General features: G+C 44.6%; 1 long non-coding RNA gene across 3 annotated transcripts in view; it reads left to right on the plus strand.

The window, feature by feature from the left end:
* The first annotated feature begins 306 nt into the window (after positions 1-306).
* The window catches only part of LOC141126999 (uncharacterized), a 115,639-nt gene continuing 96,925 nt past the window's right edge, over positions 307-19,020 (plus strand). For all 3 annotated transcript variants that reach the window (XR_012241476.1, XR_012241474.1, XR_012241475.1), the window contains exon 1: positions 307-377. This is a non-coding gene — a long non-coding RNA (uncharacterized lncRNA). The remainder of the gene's footprint in view (positions 378-19,020) is intronic.

Here is a 19,020-nt window from a genome sequence, read left to right on the forward strand (position 1 = left end):
TGGGGATGGATTTAGCTGCAGTCTGGCTCCAGGTCACGACCCCTAGGGCCTCCCAGCTCACGCTCACGGTAGACTACAGGGAGGTAGAGAGGAAGCAGCAGACTGCGACAACAAAGGATAGTCAGGAGATAGCCACAGGTCGGGGCAACAAGCAGGTAAGGATAGTCAAGAACAAACCAAGATCGGTAAATGGAATAGAAGACACAGCAAGTCGCACATGAAAGCCAAACACACAATATTGATCAGCAGAACTGGCTTGCAATGCACAGGTTAATATACTTCTCTGATAGGGGCTGGGGTGGAGCCATGCTTTGAGGAGGGATTACGTAAGCAGCCAGGTAAAAGTGGCTGGCCTCTTAAGCAGAACACATGGAGAGGTAAGCTGACAGACAAACATTACTGCATATTCATGACACCCTCTCCCTCACAGGCTCACCACCGCTGCTTTGAGGTAGGAGAACAGCAGGAAGAAGATCACACACAGCCCACTCTGTCCAGCAGCCCAGCTGAGGAGGGATTAGGTGGAGAAAGAGAGCAGTGGGATCTTACACAGTCTGATCTGTACAGCAGCTCTGTCACTGCTTACAGTGGCAGGGAAGGGGGAGCGGGTGGAGGATTACACAGCTGGAAGGGCTACATATTCAACGGTTTACAACCACTTCAACCCCTTCACGCCGACCTAAAACAAATATGCAACCTCACTGGATGGGGTTTTTTCCCTGGGGCTGCATATTTGCGTATCTCCCTTTGTGCTGCTCACAGAGAGCTCTGGGCCCCGTACTAATGATCAGGACCCGGAACTCATGATTCTGGGTCACCTGATCGCTGTGATAGCCTCTGATTGTGAAGCCTGCCCCCGTGTTTTTTCTCTGTGAATGGAGGAGAGAGATGCATCGTATCTCTCTCTCCTTGCAGACTAAAAAAACAAAAAGTGTGTGTAAAAAAATTAATACATACATAATAATAATAAAATAAAAAAATAGAAAAAAATACCTAGATCAAGGTTTGATCTAAGCTAATGACAGGGTGAGAGTTTGGGTCAAAGGTCAGGGTCAGTATATTTTTTTTTTTAATTAGTATTAGTGTTAGTGTGTTTTAGGTAGGATAAAAAAAATCAAAATGCGCACTATTGATTTTGGGCTGTATTACGGGTACATACAACAACTAACCTAACACCTTAGCGCCGACCGTACGCACATATGCAGCCTTGGGTTTCAGGGGATATAGCGGGATGATGCATGCAGCCTCAGGCATCATCCCGGTACCATTTTTTAGAGCGGGCGGTCGGCTGTTTAGTTATAACAACTGATGCGGCTAAAAGCCGCTCGGCTGTTATCCCCAAGGGACGGGAGGGGACGTCCCCCCTCTAGCCACCTTCCGACACTCTTCCCGGGCCTCCCGTCCCCCCGGGAGACCGGAGCCACAATCCGGCACTTCCGCTGGCTAGAGAGAGGCTACGGCTTCGATTGAGTTTCCTATGTGTAAACACAGAAACGACGTCACAACGTCACTTCCAGTTTACTCGGCTGCCAATGGCACCGTTTAAAAAAAAAAAAAGACAGTATTACATCCCCGCGAGCTCACGCAGCAAAGAAAACGTATATGTGTAAGTCGCGCCTGCATATGTAAATGGTGTTCAAATCACACATGTAAGGTATCGCTGTGATCATCAGAGCAAGAGCAACAATTCTAGCACCAAAACCCCTCTGTAACTCTAACCTGGTAACTGTTAATTTTTTTTTAAAGCGAATGGAGATTTTTAGGTACCGTAGTTTGTCGCTATTCCACGAGTGTGTGCAATTTCAAAGCATGACATGTTAGGTATCTATTTACTTGGCGTAACATCATCTTTCACATTACACAAAAAAATTGGGCTAACTTTACTGTTTAGTTTTTTGTTAATTCATGAAAGTGTCTTTTTTCCCAAACAATTGCTTTTGAAAGACCGCTGCGCAAATAACGTGTGACATAAAATATTGCAATGATCACCATTTTATTCTCTAAGGTCTCTGCTAAAATATATATATATATATATATATATATATAATTTTGGGGGGTTCTAAGTAATTTTCTAGCAAAAAATCCGGATTTTAACTTGCAAGCAACATATGTCAGAAATAGGCTTAGGTATGAAAGGGATTCACATATGTGGTATTACTGTGATCGTCAGGAGCAGGAAAATTTTATTTGGGTTGTTCTTTGGTGTAAGGTTATGGTAGTAGCAAAAAATATTCAGCTAAATTAAAAAAAAAAGTTTACTTTTTTGGGCCAGTTTTCTTTTGATAATAAAAAAATCAGGGGATATCCTTTAACATTTACCACTAAATGAAAGCCCAATTTGTCCTGAATAAAAATCGGTATAATCCACTTGGATGCACAAATTAGTTGTGATAATATGTACACTAACACATGTCAAAGTTGCAAAATTGTGCTTGAGCATTAAGATTTGTTTTTACCCTTAGGCACGAAGGGTTTAAGGGATACTGTCACTTTGCCCAATCAGTTGTCATTGTGTCTGCAGATAGCTCACCCTCCCAGGCAGTGATATATAAGCCATGCTCAATTGTAACCTACCTGCTGCAGAATATCAGCCTGTCTAGGCTCCAGGATTGGCTGGTGTTGGAACTTAGATGGGGATGATGTCATGTCATTGCACCCCTGATGTGACAGTGTTTAGGCCTGGAGATTTTCTGCTCAGGTTCCATGCCCCTATTAGTCTGGCTACCGGCAGTGCAGTGACTGGAAATTATTACTGCCTGGGAAATGACTATATGTAGACACTCTCACTTTTCCCTAAATGGGCAAAGTGACAGTGTCTCTTTAATCAAAATAGCACAGTGATCCTATATACTAATATAATCCTCAGTGACAAAAAATTGCATTGTTCAAAAAAAAAAAAAAAAAAAAAAAAAAAATAGTAGCCCAAAATGCAACACAATAGCCAATGGCGAAGGCTTGAATAATGAAATGTGACGGATGGAGGATGTGATGTCACTATATACATGGTCCCTCTGCTGTCAGAGTCAGCTGGTTGGCAGAGTTATTGCTTAATGCCATATTTGCTTCAGTCTATGTGAGTGCAATAACAGTTTTATCTTCTTTTAATAAATGGAGTTACACTCTCGCCTCTCTTCCCTGTCGTACATGTTAGTTTTAGCATTAGGGGTTTGGGGCTGCATTCAGGAGATGACAAGGACCTTTGTGCTTTTGTTCTCAGGGGGAATAATCCATTCTGATGATCTGTGCTTGGCTCTGTGAAGGAGAATATCTACCCTGCAGGATTCAATTTAAAGTACATATGACCTTATTACGTTTAAGAGGTCTGTTCTATAGATGATTCCTCCACTAGAGGCAGTGCCATACGACATGCACAGTTACTTTTACGGAAACATCTTTGCTACTGGAGTGTTATAAAAAAGACTTTAAACAGTGTCTTTTATTTTACACCATATCCTCTGTCTGGCTGAAATTTTTCACTTTGGGCGTTGTTAAAGTGGAACTATACTTCATCTGAGCACCACAAACAAAAAATGCTATTTAATTAATTTTTAATATTCAAAGCACACTCACCATCCATGTCTGCATGCTTCATTTTGTTGAGAAATCATTTTAAAAAACACCCCCTATAATTTCTGGCCGTGGCCATCTTGAGAGTAAGGGCAAATGATTCATGTAGCATTTACTTCCTGGAATCCACCTGCCCTTAGATCAGACATGCAGGCAGGAGGGTGTGCTTAGCTGAGAAAACTCCTCCTCCCCTCATGAAGACTCCTGTGATGTATGACATCATTTGCCTAGGAAGTAAGTGAAGTAATGGAAATAAAAAAGGTTTACAACAAGTAAATATAATATGCTTTCCTATCTATTTACTCAGTGGCGCCAGGTGCTCAATTTTTTTTTTTTTTGGGGGGGGGGGCGCAAACAAACTGAAAAGTTCTGAAAAAAAAAAAATCAATTGCAGCCACTGTGCCATCAAACGCAGCCACTGTGCCCATCAAACGCAGCCACTGTGCCATATCAAACGCTCCCACTGTGCCATCAAACACTGCCACTGTGCCATGAAGTGCTGCCACTGTGCCCCATCAAATACATCTAATGCGCCCATCTTGTGCAGCCACTGTGCCCATCTTATGTAGCCACTGTGCCCATCAAATACAGCCTCACTGTCCCTTCAAATGCAGCCTCACTGTGTCCCACCAAATGTAGCCTCACTGTGTCCCATCAAATGCAGCCTCACTGTGTGCCATCAAATACAGTCTCACTGCCCCTTTAAATGCAGCCTCACTGTCCCATCAAATGCAGCCTCACTGTCCCATCAAATGCAGACCGTGTCCCATCAAATGCAGCCTCACTGTTCCATCAAATGCAGCCTGTGTCCCATCAAATGCAGCCTTACTGTTCCATCAAATGAAGCCTGTGTCCCATCAAATGCAGCCTCACTGTCCCATCAAATGTAGCCTTACTGTCCCATCAAATGCAGCCTCGCTGTCCCATCAAATGCAGCCTCACTGTCCCATCAAATGCAGCCTCACTGTCCCATCAAATGCTGCCTCCCTGTGTCCCATCAAATGCAGCCTCACTGTGTCCCATCAAATGCAGCCTCACTGTGTCCCATCAAATGCAGCCTCACTGTGTCCCATCAAATGCAGCCTCACTGTCCCATCAAATGCAGCCTCACTGTCCTATCAAATGCAGCCTCACTGTCCCATCAAATGCAGCCTCTCTGCGTCCTATCAAATGCAGCCTCACTGTGTCCCATCAAATGCAGCCTCACTGTGTCCCATCAAATGCAGCCTCACTGTCTCATCAAATGCAGCCTGTGTCCCATCAAATGCAGCCTTTGTCCCATCAAATGCAGCCTCCCCGTTCCCTCAAATGCAACCTGTGTCCCATCAAATGCAGCCTTTGTCCCATCAAATGCAGCCTCACTGTCCCATCAAATGCAGCCTCACCATGTCCCATCAAATGCAGCCTTACTGTCCCACCAAATGCAGCCTCAGCATCCCATCAAATGCAGCCTCACTGTCCCATCAAATGGAGCCTTACTATCCAATCAAATGCATCCTCACTGTATCCCATCAAATGCAGCCTTACTGTCCCACCAAATGCAGCCTCAGCGTCCCATCAAATGCAGCCTCACTGTCCCATCAAATGGAGCCTTACTGTCCAATCAAATGCATCCTCACTGTGTCCCATCAAATGCAGCCTCACTGTGTCCCATCAAATGCAGCCTCACTGTCAAATAAAATGCAGCCTTACTGTCCCATCAAATGCAGCCTCACTGTCCCATCAAATGCAGCCTGTGTCCCACCAAATGCAGCCTCACTGTCCCCTCAAATGCAGCCTTGCTGTCCCATCAAATGCAGCCTTACTGTGTCCCATCAAATGCAGCCTCACTGTGTCCCATCAAATGCAGCCTCACTGTGTCCCATCAAATGCAGCCTCACTGTCCCATCAAATGCAGCCCGTGTCCCATCAAATGCAGCCTGTGTCCCATCAAATGCAGCCTCACTGTCCCATCAAATGCAGCCTGTGTCCCATCAAATGCAGCCTCACTGTGTCCCATCAAATGCAGCCTCACTGTGCCCCATCAATTGCAGCCTCACTGTGTCCCATCAAATGCAGCCTCACTGTGCCATCAAATGCAGCCTGTGTCCCATCAAATGCAGCCACTGTGCCCATCAAACGCAGCCACTGTGCCCATCAAACGCAGCCACTGTGACATATCAAACGCTCCCACTGTGCCATCAAATGCTGCCACTGTGCCATCAAATGCTGCCACTGTGCCCCATCAAATACAGCTAATGTGCCCATCTTGTGCAGCCACTGTGCCCACCTTATGCAGCCACTGTGCCCATCAAATGCAGCCTCACTGTCCTATCAAATGCAGCCTCACTGTGTCCCATCAAATGTAGCCTCACTGTGTCCCATCAAATGCAGCCTCACTGTGTCCCATCAAATGCAGCCTCACTGTGTCCCATCAAATGCAGTCTCACTGTCCCATCAAATGCAGCCTCACTGTCCCATCAAATGCAACCTGTGCCCCATCAAATGCAGCCTGTGTCCCATCAAATGCAGCCTCACTGTCCCATCAAATGCAGCCTCACTGTCCCATCAAATGCAGCCTCACGGTCCCACTTAAATGCAGCCTCACTGTGTCCCATCAAATGCAACCTTACTGTCCCATCAAATGCAGCCTGTGTCCCATCAAATGCAGCCTGTGTCCCATCAAATGCAGCCTCACTGTCCCATCAAATGCAGCCTGTATCCCACCAAATGCAGCCTCACTGTCCTATCAAATGCAGCCTCACTGTCCCATCAAATGCAGCCTCCCTCTGTCCCATGAAATGCAGCCTCACTGTGTCCCATGAAATGCAGCCTCACTGTCCTATCAAATGCAGCCTCACTGTCCCATCAAATGCAGCCTCCCTGTGTCCCATCAAATGCAGCCTCACTGTGTCCCATCAAATGCAGCCTCACTGTGTCCCATCAAATGCAGCCTCACTGTGTCCCATCAAATGCAGCCTCACTGTCTCATCAAATGCAGCCTGTGTCCCATCAAATGCAACCTTTGTCCCATCAAATGCAGCCTCACTGTCCCATCAAATGCAGCCTCACTGTCCCATCAAATGCAGCCTCACCATGTCCCATCAAATGCAGCCTTACTGTCCCACCAAATGCAGCCTCAGCGTTCCATCAAATGCAGCCTCACTGTCCCATCAAATGCAGCCTCCCTCTGTCCCATCAAATGCAGCCTCACTGTGTCCCATGAAATGCAGCCTCACTGTCCTATCAAATGCAGCCTCACTGTCCCATCAAATGCAGCCTCCCTGTGTCCCATCAAATGCAGCCTCCCTGTGTCCCATCAAATGCAGCCTCACTGTGTCCCATCAAATGCAGCCTCACTGTGTCCCATCAAATGCAGCCTCACTGTGTCCCATCAAATACAGCCTAACTGTCTCATCAAATGCAGCCTGTGTCCCATCAAATGCAGCCTTTGTCCCATCAAATGCAGCCTCACTGTCCCATCAAATGCAGCCTCACTGTCCCATCAAATGCAGCCTCACTGTCCCATCAAATGCAGCCTCACTGTCCCATCAAATGCAGCCTCACCATGTCCCATCAAATGCAGCCTTACTGTCCCACCAAATGCAGCCTCAGCGTTCCATCAAATGCAGCCTCACTGTCCCATCAAATGGAGCCTCGCTGTCCAATCAAATGCAGCCTCACGGTGTCCCATCAAATGCAGCCTCACTGTGTCCCATCAAATGCAGCCTCACTGTGTCCCATCAAATGCAGCCTGTGTCCCATCAAATGCAGCCTCATTGTCCCATCAAATGCAGCCTCATTGTCCCATCAAATGCAGCCTCACTGTGTCCCATCAAATGCAGCCTCACTGTGCCCCATCAATTGCAGCCTCACTGTGTCCCCTCAAATGCAGCCTCACTGTCCCATCAAATGCAGCCTGTGTCCCATCAAATGCAGCCTGTGTCCCATCAAATGCAGCCTCACTGTCCCATCAAATGCAGCCTCACTGTGTCCCATTAAATACAGCCTCACTGTCCCATCAAATGCAGCCTGTGTCCCATCAAATGCAGCCTCGCTGTCCCATCAAATGCAGCCTCGCTGTCCCATCAAATGCAGCCTCGCTGTCCCATCAAATGCAGCCTCACTGTCCCATCAAATGCAGCCTCCCTTTGTCCCATAAAATGCAGCCTCACTGTGTCCCATCAAATACAGCCTCACTGTCCCATCATATGCAGCCTGTGTCCCATCAAATGCAGACTTTGTCCCATCAAATGCAGCCTCACTGTCCCATCAAATGCAGCCTCGCTGTCCCATCAAATGCAGCCTCACTGTCCTATCAAATTCAGCCTCACTGTCCCATCAAATGCAGCCTCCCTTTGTCCCATCAAATGCAGCCTCACTGTGTCCCATCAAATGCAGCCTCACTGTCCCATCATATGCAGCCTGTGTCCCATCAAATGCAGCCTTTGTCCCATCAAATGCAGCCTCGCTGTCCCATCAAATGCAACTTGTGTCCCATCAAATGCAGCCTCACTGTCCCATCAAATGCAGCCTCGCTGTCCCATCAAATGCAGCCTCACTGTCCCATCAAATGCAGCCTCACTGTGACCCATCAAATGCAGCCTCACTGTGTCCCATCAAATGCAGCCTCACTGTGTCCCATCAAATGCAGCCTCACTGTCCTATCAAATGCAGCCTGTGCCCCATCAAATGCAGCCTGTGTCCCATCAAATGTAGCCTCACTGTCCCATCAAATGCAGCCTTACTGTGTCCCATCAAATGCAGCCTGTGTCCCATCAAATGCAGCCTCACTGTGTCCCATAAAATGCATCCTTACTGTGCCCCATCAAATGAAGCCTGTGTCCCATCAAATGCAGCCTGCATCCCATCAAATGCAACCTGTGTCCCATCAAATGCAGCCTCACTGTCCCATCATATGCAGCCTGTGTCCCATCAGATGCAGCCTTTGTCCCATCAAATGCAGCCTCACTGTCCCATCAAATGCAACCTGTGTCCCATCAAATGCAGCCTCACTGTCCCATCAAATGCAGCCTCGCTGTCCCATCAAATGCAGCCTCACTGTGTCCCATCAAATGCAACCTGTGTCCCATCAAATGCAGCCTCACTGTGTCCCATCAAATGCAGCCTCACTGTCCTATCAAATGCAGCCTGTGCCCCATCAAATGCAGCCTGTGTCCCATCAAATGTAGCCTCACTGTCCCATCAAATGCAGCCTTACTGTGTCCCATCAAATGCAGCCTGTGTCCCATCAAATGCAGCCTCACTGTGTCCCATAAAATGCATCCTTACTGTGCCCCATCAAATGAAGCCTGTGTCCCATCAAATGCAGCCTGCATCCCATCAAATGCAACCTGTGTCCCATCAAATGCAGCCTCACTGTCCCATCATATGCAGCCTGTGTCCCATCAGATGCAGCCTTTGTCCCATCAAATGCAGCCTCACTGTCCCATCAAATGCAACCTGTGTCCCATCAAATGCAGCCTCACTGTCCCATCAAATGCAGCCTCGCTGTCCCATCAAATGCAGCCTCACTGTGTCCCATCAAATGCAGCCTCACTGTGTCCCATTAAATGCAGCCTCACTGTGTCCCATCAAATGCAGCCTCACTGTCCCATCAAATGCAGCCTGTGTCCCATCAAATGCAGCCTGTGTCCCATCAAATGTAGCCTCACTGTCCCATCAAATGCAGCCTGTGTCCCATCAAATGCAGCCTGTGTCCCATCAAATGCAGCCTGTGTCCCATCAAATGCAGCCTCACTGTGTCCCATCAAATGCATCCTTACTGTGCCCCATCAAATGAAGCCTGTGTCCCATCAAATGCAGCCTGCGTCCCATCAAATGCAACCTGTGTCCCATCAAATGCAGCCTCACTGTCCCATCAAATGCAGCCTCACTGTGTCCCATCAAATGCAGCCTCACTGTCCCATCAAATGCAGTATGTGTCCCATCAAATGCAGCCTCACTGTCCCACCGAATGCAACTTGTGTCCCATCAAATGCAGCCTGTGTCCCATCAAATGCAGCCTGTGTCCCATCAAATGCAGCCTCACTGTCCCATCAAATCCCCCTCCCCCATTCTCTGTGGTCCGTACCGGGACTTACCTTCCTGTGGTGTCCTCTCCTCCTGCTGTGTCTCCTTCAGTGGGCACTGGAAACGGCGGTGGAGGAGTCCGCTCCTCATACTTCCTCCACTCGGGTGCAATGGTAGAGAGAAAACCGGAAGTGACATCTAATTCGGATGTCAACCAAACCACCCGACCATAGTAATACATACTACGAGCGCCGGGCGGAAGCTGTTCGGCGCGATTGAATGCACCGCAAGGTGGGACAAAAGCCCGCAAATGAAGTGCCTTGTCTGCAATCTCGTGATTGCATAGACGTGGCGCTTCCCATAGTGCGCCCGAACACAGTGCACTGTCCAGACCAATTTTCAGCTTTCGGCGCTGATGCACTTTGAATGACAATTGCGCGGTCATGCTACACTGTAAGCAAATTACATTTTTATCATTTTTTCCCCACAAATAGAGCTTTCTTTTGGTGGTATTTGATCACCTCTGCAGTTTTTTTTTTTGTTAAAAAAAATTTAAAAAGACCTAATTTTGAAAAAAAAATTTATATTTGTTTATATTTTGTTATAAAATTTTGCAAACAGGTAATTTTTCTCCTTCATTGATGTATGCTGATGAGGCGGCACTGATGAGCACTGATAGGTGGCAGTGATGGGCACTGATGGGTGGCAATAATGGGCACTGATCGGCACTGGTTGGTTACACTGATAGGCAGTACTGCTAGGTGGCACTGATTGGCACCACTGATGGGCATTGATTGGTGGCACTTGTGGACATTGATAGGTGGCACTCATGGGCATTGATAGGTGGCACTGGTGGGCACTGGCAGGTGGCATTGGCAGGGGGTAATAGTGGCACAGATGAGGCAGAATTGCCTCTTCCTCTTCGGGACCGATGTCCCTTGCACATAAGCCGGTGATCGGCTTTTTTTTTTCTCCTCATCCTGTCAGCGTGAGGAGAAAAAAAAAAGATTACCGAGCTTTTGTTTACATCATGTGATCAGCTGTCATTGGCTGACAGCTGATCACGTGGTAGGGGGCCAGGATCGGCCCCTTACTCTGATCTGTGATCAGCCGAGTCTCAGTGACTTGGTGCTCACAGCGCGTGCCCCACAGGGTGCGTGCGGGGCGCGTGCAAAGGGGAGGCCATCATATGATGGCCTCCCGGGAATTCAGGTCCGCACTGTGGCCGTCATTCGGCTATAGCGCTGACGCCAAGAGGTTAAGGACCTTTTTTCTTTTTTTAAAGGGCCACTTTTTAAAAATTATAATTTTATTTTTATTTTATTTTTTTTGTGACTGCTTGGAGGGGGGGTGGCACCCGTGCGCCCCCTATGGACGGGCTGCCACTGTATTTACTAATGATAGCAGTATAAGGATTAAAAAAAGTCAAAGTTGATTGGGAGAGTGAAGTTTCACTTTAAAATATGTGCTATAGTTTCCTTTTAAAAAAGCTACATATGTAGGCATTTTGATGTTATCACAGTTCCATTAATTATGAATAGCAGTCATAGTGCCATAATTTACTTTACTGCCTGCTTTTAGTTGCTCCTAATAGTTGCCATAAAATAATAATGTATAAAATAAAAATAAATACAAAGAGGCTAAAATTCTTTATTCTTTCATTTTGTATAATGATGTCAGCAACAATATGACATGTTCTCTTTGATGAGGTTTCATTTTGTGTAATCCTCAGAGTTGTGCTAAATTTCTATTTTATTTTATTGGGTTAAATTGTAAACTATTTGACACCAAAGCTTTCCCTTATACCCCACATTACTGTGTGTCTTATAAAAGGGCAGGCAATGCAAATGCTATAAATTGGTTTGTAATTATGTCAGTCAAATATATTCATTAATTTTTAATTAACAACCAGGTAGTAAACTGCTTGATGATGTGATTATTAAAAGGATGCAGAATATAGCACATAATTAAATAAAAATCACCTTTTTTCCAGATTTGTAGCAGCTCCAAATTTTTACCAAATAATATAGACTTAATTAGATACACATATCTAGTACCTGGAAGGAGGATACAGTGTACAAAGTCTGCAACTCAAGTACATTGTGACACCTAAACAAGGGTCAGCTGGATAAAGCAAACCTGTGATTTGCCTGTTCGGGTTTACTTTTACACCCTGGCTCTCTTCCCCAGCCGACCTTTTATTTAGTGTCCATTCACACTTAACTGTGCGAGTTTGATGCAATTTTGATGCGACTTTGGATGAGTGCGACTTTGGCTTTGACCAATGTGATCATTTAGTTTGTGCCCTATAAAGTCGCTAGACATGTGCAGAATGGGAAAATTTGTTTAGGTTTGTTTGGCTTCCTTATTTTCAAATGAATTCCAAAATTTTAGAACGATTTGAATTTGAATCAGTCGCAAATTGATCGACTAATTCAAATTATGGTTGAAGAATAGCTGATTGTTAAGGAGCTGGCTGGAAATACGGCCGCCGCCATACCAGACCCTTATCCGAGCATGTAGCCCGGCAGGTCAGGAAAAAGGGGAAGCGAGCTCTGCCCCCAAAGCACCTTGTCCCCATGTTGATGGAGACAAGGACATCTTCCCCACAACCCTGGCCAGTGGCTGTGGGGGTCTGTGGGTGGGGAGCTTTTCAGAATCTGGAAGCCCCCTTTAATAAGGGGGCCCCTAGATCCCATTCCCCCCCCCCCCATGTGAATGAGTATGGCCTAAATACAAAAAACAATTCCTTTAATAAAAAGTAATAAATAAATAAAAAAGTCCCCCAGTGTAGATCCATCGTCAATCACGACACCTGTCGCCACCGCCAACCCGAAAAAAACAAAACAAAATAAGAAAACTGCAGTCTCGACAAAGACTTCCACCGTCTGACAGTTCTTACACAACCAAGGAATAGGGTCACCCAGTGGCCTCACCGGGTGGCTCTATACCTTAGTTGTGTAAGAACCATCAGACAACAGAAGCCTTCATCAAGACTAGGGATGAGCTGAACACCCCCCTGTTCGGTTCGCACCAGAACTTGCGAACAGGCAAAAAATTTGTTAGAACACGCGAACACCGTTAAAGTCTATGGGACACGAACATGAATAATCAAAAGTGCTAATTTTAAAGGCTTATATGCAAGTTATTGTCATAAAAAGTGTTTGGGGGCCTGGGTCCTACCCCAGGGGACATGGATCAATGCAAAAAAAAGTTTTAAAAATGGCCGTTTTTTTTGGGAGCAGTGATTTTAATAATGCTTAAAGTGAAACAATAAAAGTGTAATATTCCTTTAAATTTCATACCTGGGGGGTGTCTATAGTATGCCTGTAAAGGGGCGCATGTTTCCCATGTTTAGAACAGTCTGACAGCAAAATGACATTTCAAAGGAAAAAAAGTCATTTAAAACTACTCGCAGCTATTAATGAATTGCCGGTTCGACAATACACATAAAAGTTCATTGATAAAAACGGCATGGGAATTCCCCACAGGGGAACCCTGAACCAAAATTAAATTTTAAAAAATGACGTGGGGTCCCCCCCAAAAATCCATACCAGACCCTTATCCGAGCACTCAACCTGGCAGGCTGCAGGAAAAGAGGGGGGACGAGATCACCCACCCTCCTGAACCATACCAGGCCACATGCCCTCAACATTAGGAGGGTGCTTTGGGGTAGCCCCCTAAAACACCTTGTCCCCATGTTGATGGGGACAAGGGCCTCATCCCCACAACCCTTGCCCGGTGGTTGTGGGGGTCTGCGGGCGGGGGGCTTATCGGAATCTGGAAGCCCCCTTTAACAAGGGGACCCCCAGATCCTGGCCCTCCCCCCCTGTGTGAAATGGTAAGGGGGTACAAAAGTACCCCTACTATTTCACAAAAAAACTGTCAAAAATGTTAAAAATGACAAGAGACAGTTTTTGACAATTCCTTTATTTAAATGCTTCTTCTTTCTTCTATCTTCTTTCGGTTTCTTCCTCCATCTTCTTCTTCTTCTGGTTCTTCTGGTTCTTCCTCCAGTGTTCTCGTCTGGCATCTTCCTCCGCGGCGTCTTCTTCCCTTCTTCTCCTCGGGCCGCTCCGCATCCATGATGGCATGGAGGGAGGCTCCCGCTGTGTGATGCTTCTCCTCTTCTGACGGTTCTTAAATAACGTGGGGACGGGCCACCCAGTGACCCCGCCCCCCCTCTGACGCACGGGGACTTGACGGGGACTTCCCTGTGGAATTCCCCATGACATCAGAGGGGGCGGGGTCACCCGTTACGTAACCCCGCCCCTTCCCATAGACTTTTAAAGGGTGTTCCGCGGCTTTCGAATTTGCCGCGAACACCCCAAATTGTTCGCTGTTCCGCAAACTGGCGAACAGCCAATGTTCGAGTCGAACATGAGTTCGACTCGAACTCGAAGCTCATCCCTGATCGAGACTGGAGGTTTTTTTTGTTCTTTTTGTTTTTCAGGGTGGCAGTGGTGACAGGCACCGCCCCTTTGTGACATCATCGACTGAGGGCATCTATCCAACAAAGAATAGCCATTTATTAAATTCTATGATGGAACCACCAATAGTAGCACAAAACCTTATACAACATAAAATGATATGACATACTTATGACTTTAGACTTATGACTTACTGTATAACATAAATGATAGTTTTCTTACAGGCTTCTGACCTCAATCTTTTGCCTACCTATTGAATAGTTCAAACCTGGAATACAATTTTAAAATATTGTTCTTTTTCCCACCTTATCTGGGGCTCACGCTACTATTTGCAACAGGGATTCAAAGCAAGTATTTGCTGGCAACAAAAATTAAGACTGCGTTCACACATTTCAATGATTTTTTCTATGTTTTCATGGGTTACCAACAATCATGCATTTTCATGCACTGTCATGTCATGTCCACATCCTTGCTGCTCTTACAGTAAAGAACCCTCTACGCAGTTTAAGGTTAAACCTCTTTTCTTCTAATTGTAATGAGTGGCCACGTGTCTTATTAAACTCCCTTCTGCAGAAAAGTTTTATCCCTATTGTGGGGTCACCAGTATGGTATTTGTAAATTTAAATCATATTCTCTCTCAAGCGTATCTTCTCCAGAGAGAATAAGTCTAGTGCTTGTACCCTTTCTTCATAACTAATATCCTCCAGTCCCTTTATTAGTTTTGTTGCCCTTCTCCGTACTCACTCCATTTCCAGTACATCCTTCCTGAGGACTGGTGCCCAGAACTGGACAGCATACTCCAGGTGAGGCTCTACTCTTGTAGAGTGGGAGAATTATCACTTTATCTCTTGAGTTAATTCCCTTTTTAATGCATGCCAATATTCTGTTTGCTTTGTTAGCAACAGCTTGGCATTGCATGCCATTGCTGAGCCTGTCATCTACTAGGACCACCAGGTCCTTTTCCATCCTTGATTACCCCAGAGGTTCTCCCCCCAGTGAGTAGATTGCATTCAATTTTTTGCCACCCAAATGCATTATTTTTAATTTTTCCACATTAATCCTCATTTGCCATGTAGTTGCCAACCCCATTATTTGAAATTGAATTGATTGCATTGCCCTCAGGTGGCAATCAAACACCTAGGTATAAATGTGCCACATCCTATGTAATCTATAAATGCAGAATAAAGGAATATTGGACTTTGTAGGCACGTATAAAAATATATAACAATTTTTAATAATTCACATAAAATACATACATATACAACACATAATATATGTGGTAAAGAAATATGGGACATAGTGGTTTATCCTAGAGGTTACACTTGACTAATACTTTCTGTGTGGCAATATTGAAGAAATGCCCACACTGAGATGTATGCATTCCTCTTGGTAGTTCCCGCAGTCCTCAAAGATTAAAAATAATTGCTCGCTCTACATGTTTTGCGACCCAAAATTAGTTGGTCCTCCCAGGGTCTTTAACCATATAGTAACACAACTTAGCAAAAGCCTAGCCGTATAAATGGAAAGGAAGGGAACTATCAGGGCTCAAAATACCTTGATTGGCTGGTCCAGGATAAGGAAATTAGGTTGGAATCATGTGTGCACAGTCACAAGGAGTATACAGGCATCCAGTACCGGCAGGTTTAAACATCCACTGTCTGGGGAGCAGAGTAAGCAAGGATGCCATGAAAACCAGGGGAATGTATACACATACTAAGGCAATAAAATGATGCAAACTGGTTCTAGGTTCCGGGTGTGAGGCTGCAAGTTTGCTAGTTCCAGGGCATCAGCTTTCCTCAGAGCGCCTGAGGAATGTCATTCTAACTCCTCTATATGTACACCCCGACTGAGCTCCGTTAGTCTGGTGTCTGATGTCACTCGGCCCAGCCGCTGGTGCACCGCGAATGCGCCAGCAGGCGCATGGGCACCTGAGTACAGGACATTCCAGTCCTAGTGCCCGCCGTCTGCAGCGGCTGCAGTGCACCTAGGGGACACAGATGGAGAGTGTCTCCAAGTTGCCACGGTTAGATGCATGGCCCCCCCATCCTAGGTCAAGGTGGCCCAGGAAGGCGGGTTGCAGCCCCAATGGCTTGGGTGGCCACACATCCCAACCGTATCCACAGTGGTGTTCTGCAGCTGATGCCCCCAGTGGCCAAAAAGGGGAACTGCGGTCAAAATTCCCAGTCATAAGAGCAGAGAGACACATATATATACACATAGACATCATGATACAGTGCCGGGACACAAGTTCCCAGCAAATACAATAATTCAAATCTAACAGTCCAGTGTAAATTGGACAATTGCTATACTTATACACATTATTTTTTGGAACATTGACTTCAAAAGGTATTTGATACTTGAATTTATGAAACAATTTGTATGCAACAAGATGAATACACATACATGATTGTTATAGTTTGGTATATGACCAAACTGAATTGCACATTGTTGACTAGTTCTGTATTTTGTGCATACACCTCAATCATTGTAGTAGCATGGACATATACATATCTAGATCTGAGAGATCTTACAACAAAGAGGTAGTTCGTTCCGCAATACACATTTATTAATAGGGTTACATAATCTATACAAAGTACACACCCAACAGTATTTACAACACAATGTACAGTGTAGGTCTCCTGGCTTACATGGTATTTACAAATTACCCACAACACCCATATTTACAGTACAGTATAAAATACAAGTATATTAGATTACCTGCTAACTTCAGGTCAGCCCATGGTGACTGCTGTCTGTTCCCACACCAAAAAGCGAGTTAGCTTGGTCACAAAAGCATTATATCCCCCCCCTCCTTTCTGTAGTGTGGCTAATATAATTCTCCCTAATTGGTCACTGTACCTAGTAAATGTATATTGGGCACAGCCTGATTGGATGAGTCAAAGAAGGCTGTTGTTTACTACCCAGGGAAGATGTTAACAGGGAGAACAAAAGGCCAACCTTTGAAGCTGAACTAATTACAATAACACCAACACAACACTCAGTATTTTAAATATATTTCCCTCTAACTGAAATATATTTCTAATTGCAATATTTTACAGCGATTAATGGAGATTTCACATAATCCAATAAGGCAACAGATGGCCCCTTGTGGCCAGTTGAAAATATGAGACTCGGCCACACCTAGAATAATGGTTTATGTGCAATCTCCTTCAATATCTGGCACGTTTGACTTTGTCCTCTGAAATGAAATAAAACTCTTTGAGAAGAAAAAAAAACTTTTAAACTCTCCATCTCTACAGTTCACACTTCTGGATCCCTGTATTGGTAGTCATCACTTGTTCTGGATGTCATAAGTCCAAAATAGAAATCATGAGAAACGGCACCAAAACAAAACAATAAGGAAAAAAAAAACAAAAAAAAACATGAGGATCCTTGTTCTCAACAGTCCAATAATAACAATAGTCCGATAATAACAGTATGAAAGTCCATAAGGCGAATCTGGTCATGTTGCCCTTGCTTCTGGGACGGCCTTCACTGGTGATTCCAAGTGGATACAGCATACAATAATAGCCTGGGGACCAGCTTTTCCTGGCTTTCTAAGATTATACTTTATTCATGTGGACAAAGGTAGAGAAATAAAAACACAAGTACATTTAAAACATATGCATTCAACTGAATGCTTGTCTGGTAAGTCTGAGCCGTAAGGACCTTTGATTAGAATTGTCATAGATATACTGCGACATACTAATGAGACCCCTTTCCCAGTGACATGTGTAACAATTTGAATGGTTACGCCCTTCAGCCAGGTGTCTGATTTTCATCCCCCCATCTTTCTTCCTCCATTGTCATATGCCTGCAAGTACCTCTGCCCCACCTTCTGTGGAATACCACGTTGTGTGTGCGTGTATGACCCTTCACGTGTTCCAGGGAGTTTTGTTGCCATCGCAACTCACCACTAACTCCTTTTACTGAAATTGTGTTCCGTTCAACCTTGGCTGATGCCAAACCTTTGGGCATATAGCTCCATCCTTGGTTACCGTGTGTAGCTACTGTATGAATCCTGCCTTTAGCAGGCTACGGAAGAGGTCATCACTTTAAGAGTTCTCCGTGCAGATTAGGCAGTGTCGCCTACGCAGACAAAAATAACTTGATTTCAGAATACAGATAAGTGTGATGTCATCAGTCACTAGTGGCTTCAGGAACAATCAAACTAAATTACTCTTAAGTACAATTGTATTATACTCCCTGCTATTTGCCAATCACTATGAGTCTCACCAGTCCCAGTATATCTATATGATATTCACACAATGCTCTTTGAACTTGGTTATGGCACAAAAAAGAAAACTGACCAATAAACAAAAAAAAAAAAAAAAAAAAAATTGATCAATGACCACATATGATGACTGCCCAATATTAGAACTGTAGAGAGGATTGTATGTCACATATACAGAGAAAATAGTCACATGACTTTTGCTAACACCCAGGTGTTACTGTCATAGTTGGTAATAACTACCATGACATACATTTATATAAAACAATTATCCAGTTTCGAAAGAGAAGAAGAAAAACTGTTGGAACTTGGTCCATCCCCAAAATGCTATAGGGAAGCTTTAATATTCTATATCCACATTTCTAACCATTTTAAATGTTCTCCATATAATGTTCCCCCTACTCCCCTCTTTTTTTTATTTATTTATTCATTTATTTCACCCTGGTGACACCAAACTCAAGAATCACAATAAAAAATAAAAATAAATAAATAAAAATAAAGGTACTATAGGAAAGAAAGAAAAATAAAAAATAGTAAATATTAAAAAAAAAATTAATAAAAAAAAAAATTAAAAATCTTTCTTCCCCCTTTGTTTTTTTTTTGTAAACAAAAAAAAATACCGTTAAGAAAAAAAAGAATAAAAATGAAAGAAAAAAAAAATGTAACAAATTAAAAAAAAATTGAATCTGTATTCTGTCAAAAAAAACATTGAAACTGCCTTCAAACATTGTAGCTATTCAAAAGGCAACACCCTCTGTCGGTGGTGATTAACATATTAAT

Source organism: Aquarana catesbeiana, linkage group LG02 (genome assembly GCF_042186555.1).
Source record: "Aquarana catesbeiana isolate 2022-GZ linkage group LG02, ASM4218655v1, whole genome shotgun sequence".
NCBI classification, from domain to species: domain Eukaryota; kingdom Metazoa; phylum Chordata; class Amphibia; order Anura; family Ranidae; genus Aquarana; species Aquarana catesbeiana.